Source organism: Terrapene carolina, unplaced genomic scaffold (genome assembly GCF_002925995.2).
Source record: "Terrapene carolina triunguis isolate 2854851 unplaced genomic scaffold, T_m_triunguis-2.0 Scaffold58, whole genome shotgun sequence".
Lineage (NCBI taxonomy): Eukaryota > Metazoa > Chordata > Testudines > Emydidae > Terrapene > Terrapene triunguis.
In genome coordinates, this window is record NW_020664409.1 from 105,709,531 (window position 1) to 105,722,681 (window position 13,151).

A 13,151-nucleotide genomic window follows, 5' to 3' on the forward strand; every position below is an offset into this window, starting at 1 on the left:
GGCCGGAGGCTTTTTTGCCTGGGGCGGCAAAAAAGCCAGAGCCGGCCCTGGTGAAGCCAGTGACATATACCTTTAAAAAAAGCCCACCTTTTAAAAATTTCAAGTAACTTTTGGGCTTGTGCCAAGTAGGGTAGTGAATGATTCATTATTATTTTGTTCTGCCACTGCTAAATCAGCTTCTGCAGCACCCTTTGTTTCTTATTGGTGTGTGTGAAGTCAGTTCTCCTGGAAGGTGCCATTGCAGACTGAACTCCTTTGTTTACCAACAGAACTGGCATAGCATGTGCAATGGGTGTTCAAGGTGCTCCCCACCAATGTCCTTTACTGTGACCTGAAAAAAGATCAGCGTGGACAAGATGTTGGTACAACCACAACAGGAAAAATAAAAGGTAATTAGCATCAAGAATTATAAATAGTTTTATACGTAAGAGACAAATTCTGCCCCTGGAGATACATGCAGTGCTCCCGTAGATTGTAGTGGGAGGAGACTGGCAAATTCATCTGAGAGCAGATGTCTACTGAGACTTATTTTGTGATAGAAAAAAAATCTACCCTTCTGTCTGGGTGGTAAATATAATCTGTAGGTTTGCTGAAAATACTGGTTTCAAGTTCATATTGAGCATCACATTACAATTTCACAGGAAATAAGCATAGGGATTTATTTGGAAACATTTAAATATTTCATCCATATTATGGGTTAATATAAAGAAAAATTTTATTCAACACAGCAAGGTATGACAGCAACCATCTCTCAACCTCAAAGGCAGTTGCAGAGCCACCAGTTGAAATGTCTGTGTAGGTTAACAAAGAGCCATATGCTACTGCAAATAACATCCTCCAGAAATTAGCGTCCGGGCCAGTTGACACACATGTCACTTCTAACCCTGTAAACGGAAGACTTTTGAATCCTTTATTTTTATTTTACTGATATGTTCTATAGAGTATCAATCTTAATCTTTGTAATGTTTCAAAAGTCTAAATTACAAAATAATTTGATTCTGTCTAGCATGTCTTTAAAATAATTACCTTTATTAAAGGTGAGATTGTCCTTAGCCCATGCACAAAACAAATATATATATTAGTGTAATTTTTTTTTACCAAGATATTGGGAGGGGGAAAAACCATACTTGGTAGGTAGTACACTTGGGAAGAGGAGAGACAGCTTGCAAACTGGGACATAATGTTTAATGCAGGATATTATTCTACTGAGCTTCAGCAACTTCATTGTTTTAAAATTGGTCAGCAACTGCATTGTTCTAATTCTAGTATATTTTAAAGACATTTTGAGTTGAAAAAATTTGAAAGACGCTAAAGAAAAACGTTATTTGATAGATTTGTAAACATAAAACTCTAGTTTGCCTTTGGATGATACCTGAAGTATAAAAATAACCTTTCCAATTAATAACTGATAGGATCTTTAATGATGACAAGGGGCCAGGACCTCTGTTACAACACATCTGAAACATGGCACCTCCAACATAAAAGTGAATTGCAATATCATGATGGAAGACTGGTTCAGGCCAGAGGTGAAAGTAAGACAGTATGGTCCGGTACAGCGTACCGGTAAGAAAGTGGCTGCTGGTACACAGCCAACCTACCGGCAGGGCCGCTGCTGGGGCGCAGGGGGGGTGGGGAAAGGGGCAGCTGCCCTGGGGCACAGCAATTTAAAAGGACCCGGGGCTCCTGGCAGCAGCTGGAGCCCCGGGCCCTTTAAATCACCGCCGCTACCCCGAGGCTCCGGAGGCAATTTAAAGGGCCCGGGGCTCCCTGCCGCCTCTGCCGTACCGCACTAGCAGCTGGAGTCCCGGGCTCTTTAAATCGCCGCTGGAGCCCCAGGAGGTGCAGGCCGGGCAGCACTGAAGGGCGGGCAGGGGGAGTCTGGCCCCAGCCCCGCCCCTTCTGCCCAAGGTCCTGCCCCTTCCGCCCACCCAGAGCCGCCCCCCCTCCACCTTGCCCAGGACTCTGGCCGCCCTGCATACCGGTAAGTCCTTTACGTTACTTTCACCCCTGGGACCAATTCAATAGGAAGAGTTCCCTGGAGTTATTAACACCAAGATTTCATACAATATTTTACATTTTCTACATGCTTCAGAAACATTATTTAGGGCCCAGTCCAATACCGACTGAAGTCAATGGAAAGACTCCCATTGATTTCAGTGGGCTTTTGATCAGACCTTTAATCCTTAAAACCCCCTAAAACATACTGTAGGTAAGTATTATAATCCAAATTTTACAGAAAAGGAAACAGAAATAACTTACCAAAAGCCACTTAGGAGGAGGGGTAATATTAAATACTGCTTTTCAACTGTCTTTCACGTCCAGAATATCAAGCCTGTTTTTGGCTATCAATTTCCTTTGGGCAAGATCCTCAACTGCTGCTATAAATTGGCATAGCTCCAGTGAAGGAAACAGAACTTCACTTATTTATGCCAGCTGAGAATCTCGCCCTTTGTCTTTGATATTTTGTTTGTTCAAGTTTATTATTTATATTATGATAGTTTCCCAATGACCCAATCAGGATTGGAGGTCTGTTGTACAGGGCACTATACAAACATATAGGTAGACCAGGTCCATACTGTAAAGAGCTTACAATCTAATTTTTGATAAGACACAGCAAGTGAGTAGCAAACAATCAGAGAAAGTGGGGAGGGGGCGGAAAGGAGGGTAACAGTAATAAGGCTCCAGTTTAGCAATGTGCTAAAGCATGTTCCTAACTTGAACCACATTAGGCAATGGAACTACTCACATGCTTAATATTAGGCATATGCTTAAGTACTTACTGAATCGGGGCCTAAGATTTTATAGTCTTATAAGATGTCTATTGCACAATTTTAGGGTTCCAAATCATTATAACAATTTAAAAAAAATTAAGTGTTGGCAAAAAACTCCAGGAAAACAAGTGATGAGGAGAAAATCTAAGATTTGTTTGAATTTGTTGAGATACTCATTCAGACCTCATTAGTGACCTACAAATTAAAGCATTCACAATGTGTTGTGATTACTATTAATAACAATATTGCAATAGTAGCCAGAGGCTTTAATCTATCAAGACTGGAGCTGGTTACTATACAAAACACTAGGGCTGTCAATTAATTGCAGTTAATGCATGCAATTAATACAAAACAAATTAACCAAATTTTTAAAAAGCCACGAATAATTGCAGTTTTAATCGCTCTGTTAAACAATAATAGAATGGCAATTTAAATTTATTATACAGACTTTTGGATATTTTCTACATTTTCAAATATATTGATTTCAATTACAACACAGTATACAAAGTGGACAGTGCTCACTTTATATGATTTTTTATTACAAATATTTGCACAGTAAAAAAGAAACAGAAGAAACAGTATTTTTCAATTCACCTCAGCTTCTTGTTCAGCCAATCGCTAAGAAAAAAGTTTGTTACATTTACAGGAGGTAATGCTGCCCACTTCTTATTTATAATGTCACCTGAACAGGTGTTTGTATTGCACTGTTGTAGCCAGTGTTGCAAGGTATTTACATGCCCGATATGCTAAACATTCGTATGCCCCTTCATGCTTAGCTTGTAGGCTCTAAAGTTTTACATTTTTTGTTTTTGAGTGCAGTTATGTTACAAAAAAATTCTATATTTGTAAGTTGCGCTTGCATGATAGAGATTGCACTACAGTACAGGCTCTCGTCCTGTCATGAACGCATGTTGTCTTCTGTTTTTCTCTTAATCAAAGTGACCTGCCTGCAATACAAAGAAATGCCAATTTTATAATTAAAAAAATTTTTTTAAACTTTTTCATTATTGTATCTTTTACCTATGGTATGTTGGATCAGCAAAAACAGACATTTGGATCTAGTATATATCTAGGGTACATATTCTGTATTTAGGCTTGATTCTACACAGCATCCACATATAGTTTACAATAATACATGACCTTATGTGGTGTTTCATCTGAAGAGTGCAAAGCTCTTTATAGACATTAACTCAGCTTGACAGTACCTCTGGGAGATAAGAAATTATACCCATTTGCAGGTGACTGAAGTAGTACATAAAGAAGTGAAGTGTTTTGTTGAGGTCACGCAGTGAGTCAGTATTAGAACCAGGAACAGAACTGCTCCTTCCCATATTGCCCCATGAGGTAAATTTTGATATATTTTGACAGCAGCCAGCTGTCTAGCTGCAGCTGTGTTCTAGAAACATTGATCTTATGCTTGTTAATACGAGTGAACTTCTCTAGATGTCACATACAACCAAACCATTTATCAGTTAAGAGAAATGGACTCTCTAATGCTAGGCTGTCACAACTGTAATGCAGGCAGTAATTACTAAGCAACAAAGTGGTGATGCTCTTCTTGGATCCTTGGTAGACACCCCCAGTAAAGCTTTGGTTGTATACAGAGTTATTTGCCAATGCCTTATCTTAGTGCAGTGCATGTATATGCAGGTCCTAGGAGACTTCTTTTGGGGGCATTCCCCACACCCATGCTTTATTTTGATTATATTGTGAGTGCCTATCTGGCGTTGGTATTCTAGGTACTTCGTAATAACACAAACACAACTTAACGCTCAATTCTAACAAGGAAAAAGAGGAAAAAAATAGGCTTAACATTTAAAATAAAATCGCTGTGCCATGCTGAAGGCTACATGAAAACTATTTTGCATACTATTTAAAATGGGAGAATTCAATGGCCTTTCCAAAAAAAAAGGCCCAAGCTACAGAGAGAAAAATATGAACCAGCACAATAACAATAGTGTGGAACATGTAAGAAGCTCTGTGAGGTTTCTAATGCATCCATCACTGTGGTAGGGTATATTAAAAACTTGACATTTCTTAAAACCAAAATCTTACTCAGTTTCTGCCCCAGACATGTAGCGACTTTATTACCTACCAGTCTGGTGACATTTTAAAATCTACTCTCCTTGCAGCTGACACCTGATCTTATCATTTGATCTTAAGGTACCTTAAATTTCTTACCTCTTTTCCCAGAGGAGGTCACAATGGCTCTACCTACCCAGCAGAGACTCTTCAATATTAAAAGAACACTCTTGGGTTACAAGTAATCTAGTGTTTAAATTTCCTTCCCTCTGTAATTAGTTACACCTTAGTTTATGAAAACTGGAAATTAAAAAAGAAATCTAATTTACTTACGCTGTTTAAGCTCTTTATTTTTTGTATTTCATTCGTCTTGGTAATTTAAAAAGACTAGTCTATCTCACTCTTATTTACACTAAGTTGCTCTTATTGGTTCCACCCTCCTAGCTGGAGTGTTTGGTTTGCAGAAACTGCAAAGAGATATTTAAATAGTAACTCAATCTGTAATCCTGCAACTGCCTCAGCATGGGTGGGCCCCCTGTTCCCAACTGGAGCCCAATTGATTTTCTAGATATTTATTTAGGATTTCAAGGATATCTGCATGTCTTGTATGGATCCTGTGTATATACTGGAATGTGTGTGGGTGCCTCTGACAATGCTGGCATGCACTTGAAATTGCATGACATTTCTCTGCACATAGGCAAGTTCTCAACTATAGAAGCTTTTTAAAATATTTCTGCCATTTTATTATTTCAGTCACTATGTAAAAGGAAGCAAAGTACATGAGTATTTCACCAGGTTTTTGGCTTTACTGTGCTATAATAGAAACATGGTAACTACCACAGCTAAAATTTAGTGGGAGTGATCAGTTCCCAGCTCTTTCTATTTAACAGAAGTTCCCTTTGCTGAAATTAACAATGCCACTATTGGTCCACTATGACAGTTTCACTTCTCCTGTTAAGCATAGTTCTATTTCTGGAGCAATTCTATATCATTTTATAAGTTTTCCTAACTGAGAGAATTTTACCTTTTTTCTGCTTCGTCTAGTTTTACGTCTAAACTGGGCTCTATATGGCATCATTGTTAATGTTTCTCTGGGACAGAAAATTAGGCATGTGACTGGGATCTTTATTAGAGGTGGAGTGTGTAGCCCAACAGATGTTAAAGTTGCCTACCTTCTCCTTGAGTTCCCTTTTTAAGATCTGCTTCTACCGTGAAATACAAAAAAAGAGTCAATAATTACATCTATATGTTCCATTGAAAATCTAGTGTGTATTATATTTTAAAAGTACTTTAAAAGACCGTTGTTAAGGAAGCAAACTTCAGTACTCAAACATTAGAAAATGCCAAAATTAAGGGTTCCTTGAACTAGATTTTTAAAGTTTTTCACTTTAAATCTAAGGTGTTAGTAATTCCAGTTAGGAGTTTTGTTTATAATATGGGCCTTCCACAGTAGAACACATGGAAGGGGACTGAGGGTGCGAATAGCACCATAAGGATCCCCTCAGATTCCTCATCCCATCAGAGGGTGAGGTTCTTCTTCAGCCCCTGGAAAAGGCTGCAGGACACAGACCCTAAATCTGGTAGATATATGAGGAACAAGGACCATCTGCACAGTGGCCTTGTGTCTCTACACTAGTGCTCTGGCCCCTGCGAGATCCACAGCTCCCATGGAGTAGGGATCCATTGAAATCACATTACTAAGGACTCCTCCTGCCATGGCTGTCTGTCAGCCTGACAGCGATCCTGAGCAAGATACCTGAGAAGCTGATATGGGACTTGATTAACTATATTACCCTTCTCTAATTCTTTATTAATGCCAATCAACATGGGTTTATGGAAAATAGATCCTCTCAAACTAACTTGGTATATATATATTTTTTTAACGAGATTACAAGTTTGGTTGATACAGGCAATAGTGAGGATGTAATGTACTTCTGTAAGGGGTTTCACTTGGTACCACACAACATTTTAATTAAAAAAATTAGAATGATATAAAATTAACATGACACATTAAAAACGGACTAATGGGTCTCAAATTATAAATGGGAAATTGTCATCAAGTAGATGTGTTTCCAGTGGGGTCCCACAGGGATGGGTTCTTGGCCCTATGCTATTTAACATTTTTATCAGTGAGCTGGAAGAAAACACAAAATCATCACTGATAAAGTTTGCAGATGACACAAATTGAGGGAGTGGTAAATAAGGAAGAGGACAGATCACTGATTCAGAGCAATCTAGATTGCTTGGTAAACTGAACGCAAAAAAACCAGTATATTTTTAATACAGCTAAATGTAAATATGTCCATCTAGGAACAAAATAATGTAGGCCATACTTACTCAAGGGGGTACTCTATCCTGGGAAGCATAGGCTCTGAAAAAGATTTCAGCGTGGTGGTATTGAACATGAGCTCCCAATGTGACACTGTGGCCAAAAGACCTTATGTGATGGTGGGATTCATAAACAGGGAATCTTGGGTAGGAGTAGAGAGATTATTTTACCTCTATGTTTGGCACTGGTGTGTCTGCTGCTAGAAAGCTGTATCTAGTTCTGGTGCCCATAATTCAAGAAGAATGTTGGTAAATTGGAGAGGGTTCAGAGAAGAACCACTGATTAAAGGATTAGAAAACATCCCTTATAGTGATAGATTCAAAGAGCTCACTGTTTAGCTTAACTAAGAGAAGGTTAAGGGATGACTTGATTACAGTCAATAAATATTTAACGAGCTCTTCAATCTAGCATTGAAAGGTACAATGTGATCCATAAGAATGGCCCTACTGGGTCAGACCAAGGGTCCATCTAGCCCAGTATACTGTCTTCCGACAGTGGCCAGTGCCAGGTGCCCCAGAGGGAATGAACAGAACAGGTAATCATCAAGTGATTCATCCCCTGTCGCTCATTCCCAGCTTCTGGCAAACAGAGGCTAGGGACACCATGTTCTTATGTTCTAAAAGATCGTCTGTAGGAATTACTTTGGGGAAGTTCTATGGCCTGTATTACAGAGGAAGTCAGAGTAGATGATTATAATAGTCCCTTCTGGACTTGGAAGCTATGAATCTATGACCTGAGGGAGTGGGGAGGATGGGGAGAGAGAGGGAGGATTGGAGGCTCAACTGAAAAGATACTACCATCCCAGCTGGAGTTAGTTACCTTGTTCAGAGATTCCCCACAGGCTGCACATGACCCTGCCCATTCCTCCACTGCTCACCTACCCAGCCTTCACAACCTCACCGCCTTCAGATCTCTGAACTTCTAGAGAGGTCACTGCAACATCCAGTGGTTGAAGGGATGGTGCCATGGAGGCAACTGAGCCCCCTTTCCCTTCAGCAGAGAAGAGGTTCATGTATGGAGGGGATCCTCCATGCATGGGTCTAGGTGGCATGATAGGCCATGGTTTTGACGATACACAGAACAAATTAAGTTGAAGAAACAGTTAAGTGATTTGTCATATTACTTTAGAAACATGAAATATGTATGACTATAACATGGTTCAAACAACTACATTAATAAATCTGCACACTAATCTCAAAGATTTATTTTCTTTTAGGCTGGACAGTGTTGTGTGTTATGAGGGTGTCTGAAAATGTTAGCAGCAGGTGAAGTTTAGGTTTTGATTGCCCTTAATAAACATATGTAAATCCAACTAACAGTGAGGGGAGTTAAAAGTATGTATCAAGGGAAGAAGAAACCATTTGTGCTTAAGTGCTTGTAGTGAATTAAAAATTCAGGAGAATTAACAAAATAGCTATTATTTTGTGGGTTAATGCCCCTGAATGAAAAATTCTGGATGAGCTGGATTTTCCATGTACAAAAACTAGGACAAATTCTGGTTCCCTGTGTGCAAGGCTGGGGAGAAAGTGCTCCTGCCCTTTGCAGATAATCACCAGAATCCTTTGCTCCTGATCTCTTCAAGTATGTATACACTGCAATAAAACCCCACAGCACCAAGTCTCAGAGCCTGGGTCAGTGGACTTGGGCTCGCAGGGCCCGGGGCTATGAAACTGCGGGTTAGATGCTCAGGCTGGAGCCCAGGCTCTGAGACCCACCCTCCTCGCAGGGTATCAAAGCTTGGGCTCCAGCTCAAGCCTGAACATTCACACTGCAATTTTATAGCCCAAGCCCTGTGAGCCCGAGTCTGCTGACCCAGTCTCTGAGACTTCGTGCTGTGGGGTTTTATTGCAGACCCCAAGAGTATGTCCACACTACAGACTAAACCTGGGTGTGTGGGACCTGGGTTTATGGACTTGGTGTTTTCCAAGCCCATGCTTGAGAATCCACACTGCATTGTAAACCTGAATTTACAATTGCTGGATCTGGTTCTTAGAGCCATATTAATGCATCCATTCTGCACTCTGCAGACCTTCTGACTTGGGTTTATAGTTTGACCTGCATCCACACTGCACAATGACAGAGCTTGGACCCGAGTCATAGTGGGACTCTGGCTCTGACACATGCCCTGCAGGGTCGTAGGACCTGGGTCCGAGTGCTTGCTGACCCAAGTCAGACTGAGCTGTGTGTGGATGGAGGAGGGGCTTGGGTTCAAACCTGAGTCAGAGCCCAGGCTTAGTGAGCAGTATAGTCATACCCAACCAGGTGGCTGGGTGAGGTGGACACAATGCCAGAATCTTGCTATCTCAACTACTAGCTAGAAAACTGAAGCAGGCATTGAGGAAGACAAAAGTGCAAGCGGTGCCAACTAAAACCAGGTGTAGGAGCCTCTCCTAAGCATTCACCCTCCAGTACCCTCCACCAACATTTTGCCTGCCTCAGCACTCTGTAGAAATGCTGTCAGTTGCCAGCTTCCACAGCACACAGCAGCCTATCCAAGCCATGACAGGGCCCTCAGTTTTAAGGCAAAGAGAACAGGAGTACTTGTGGCACCTTAGAGACTAACAAATTTATTTGAGCATAAGCTTTCGTGGGCTACAGCCCACTTCATCGGATGCATATCATTCTCCTGAGAAGAATTAGACACTTTTCTCTGAGGGATGATGTTTAGGAATCTAGTTAGAGGTACAACAGGACTTCTATTCAGCACCTGATTGCAAAGAGAAACTGGAATGGAGCAATTATTGTTATGAATGGTAGTGAAAAGGGATCAATCCCTTGATATGCCACTCCATTATATGAGAACAAGGGAATATGAGATTAAAGCAATGGCAGTTTCATAGAAATAGTCTGTCTGCCTGTTGAATTCACTGCTTTGGGAGGTCACTCAGATACTATAACTGTTTTATTCTTTATACAGGTCTGAATAATTTTTTATGGCCAATAATTGTTGGAGTCATATATGTTAAAAGAAAGGATAATTAAATCTCATACCTCTAGGCCCTAATCTGATTGCCATAGGCATCAGGAAGAAATTCCCTGAATCTGACAGGATTCCACAATAGCCTAGTGCTAACTTTTTTTACCTGGCTACTGATTTTAGGTACCCAAGGTGCCTTAAGTTGGGCATCCAGGCCACTTTTGAAAATTTGGCCTTAGTGCTTGGTGTGCATGATGGGGAGGGGATTCATCTTCCTCTGAAGCATAAGGCACCAGCCACGGTCAGATCTAGAATACCAGGCTCAAAGGCTCTGATCTGTAAAACTAAAACACATCTTCCCCAGCTTAGAAAGTTATATTTTATCCCATTGAGCTGTTTTGTAGGTATAGTTAGAGGATGTCAATCAAATCTTCCTGTAAATATATGTTCCCAACAACTAACCCAGATAAACTGAGATGAGTTCCCATGCTTCATGGGAAGATGCCCAGCTAACTCTTTTAGCACAGAATGTTAGGTTACTCCCATTTCCTTTCTCTCCACCAATATTTTAGAGAAGGCCTAGTAACGTATAAAGCTAAACTTTTAAAGCTTTTATCATGTAATTTGCTAGTTTCACTCGGTGTGGTGTACCACTGTTTTTAATTTCACACCCATTTTCAAAGAGGAAGTAGAGACTATACAAGAGCACCCATAAAACGAATAGCTGGTTACTATTATTTATATTGGAGTGGGGTTTTGAATTTATGCCAAGGATCGCCTGTCAGACGAACTGCCACCCACAAATGTTATAGCAACCACATAGTAAAAGGGGGGGGAGCATGGCTTAAAGTACTATTAAAAGGAATACAACTACTTGTTTTACTATTGTAATGATGAATTAATTTCAGGACTTTAAAGGTGAGTAAAACCTTAGTTCTCTTAGAAGAGAAAACAAACAGTTCAGACCTTATTCAGATTTTGTCCCTTTATATTTTAGGACTTTTGTAAAATTCAACCGTGCGGTATTTATAACTAACAAGTACACAAAGGTCAGGTCGTATCTACCTCTTGGCTGCAAGAGATACAATAGTAAAAAGTTCAAGTACTGTAATTTCATTTACTAAATGTTAGGATGAGCCCAAGGTAGCAACATTATGTTAAAAGGTTTATACAAAATAGTACTTGTTTACTCGTCAGTATGTAGACATAAAAATGGGCCCCTCAATTAATTATTTTCAACTTCAGCAGCTTTTATTTTCAACAGCTCGCATTGTGTTAATTTGCTTCAATCAACAATACCCAACTAATGCCATTATAATTAGAGAGCCAGGAAAATGTTTAACACCTTAATAAACCACCTGCCAGCAGACCTAAAATGTGCGCCGAGCATTTAGCTGGTTCCAAATCACACTTCTCCTGAGCAACTCATTCCTTCTCTCATAAGGCATCTCTGCAAATTCAGGCTCTTCTCAAATACAGTAGAACCTTAGAGTTACGAACACCTTCTGAAATTTTTGTTTCTCTGAACAAAACATTATGGTTGTTCTTTCAAAAGCTTACAACTGAACATTGACTTAAAACAGCTTTGAAACTTTACTATGCAGAAGAAGAAAGCTACTTTCCCTTTATTTTTTTGAGTAGTTTATGTTTAAAACAGTACTGATTTGATTTTTCTTATTTTATTTTTTTGTCTCTGCTGCTGCCTGATTGTGTACTTCCGGTTCCACATGAGATGTGTCATTGGCTGGTCCATTCATAACTGAGGTTCTACTGTAGGGCCAAAATCAAATATAGCTACTACCTGTACATCACTTCCATGTATTAATAGTTCCTTACTCTTGGCAGGTAAGGTTAGTCTAACGTTTCTGCTTACATGCGGTCCATGCAGAACCCTGAATCCAAGAACAAATTGTTCATCGTGCTTATTCACCGTTCCACCCCAACCCCTGCTCTGTTTGCTTCCAACCCTCTTCCAGAAGATTCAGAAAACAAAACATAAAGAAATAAGAGGGGTAATATTAAATACTGTATCTGAAGCCAAATGTATTCATTTCAATCTGTCAGACAGCCATATTTGACCTTTGATTAACCATGATGTTTGGCCACTATCCACCAAAAGGAAGAGATAGGAAGCTCCATAGAAACAAACACTAACTAGAATCAACTGGATTATAGGTAAATATTAATTTCTCATAACAGAGTCTCTGTCGTAAGGCATTCCAAAGTGTGTCTATGCCTAGCATACTTCAGTTCATTCAGTTCTCCCCTCACCCAAACTGGCCAATGCCAGGTTCCTATTGTTACCCTTTTGGGGTGGGTCTTTGCAGTCCTCTTGCTTCTGACTGTTACCTCATCCCTTGATTCAACCTCCTTTGAAGTCAGAGATCAGGTTCCTTCTTCTTTGGAGCTTTTGACAGTGCATGTCCCAAAACAAACAGATTTATGCCACCAGTTTCAAGTATCTTAAACAAAGCAACATTTATTTGGCATGGGGATCAAAATAAAGAAGAAACCCACAAACAAAAATTAAGCAAAATGAAACCATAGCTAGACAAGCCTGAATTCTAAGTCACAATCTGTTGCCGAAGCAAGGAGAAAACTTTAAACTGTAGAATAAATGCTCTTTGTGTTTTAACATCTCCCTCTTTCTCTGGGAGTCTGTTATATGAGCTATCAAGCTAAGTCCTGGATCAGTGTCTCTTCCCCATGATTAGTGTCACCCAGGGTAACCAGAGATTCCCTTCTTTACAATTCTCTGAAGGCTTTAATGGCTTAAGGTGTTTTAAAAAAATAATTAGAATGCTGGACATAACCTTAGTCTTCAGTATACTTCAAAAGCCTATCTGACTTCTCAGGTACTTGGAAGGAGAGGTGTGGTAGACTCATTCTTTGAGGCAGAATGGAGGAAATACATATTCTGTTGATGTATGGGAGGGATGGTGGGTCTCATACCAGTGCCCAGACCATGACCACCACCTGACAGCTCTCTGGAACCAGCAACCAGCAGGGAAGGATGTTAACAGAACTCTGGCCCATCAGAGGCTCCGCCCATGAAGCCCCTGATTGGAGCAGACGGCCAACCCTACCGATTGGCCTGGATGTACTACTTAAG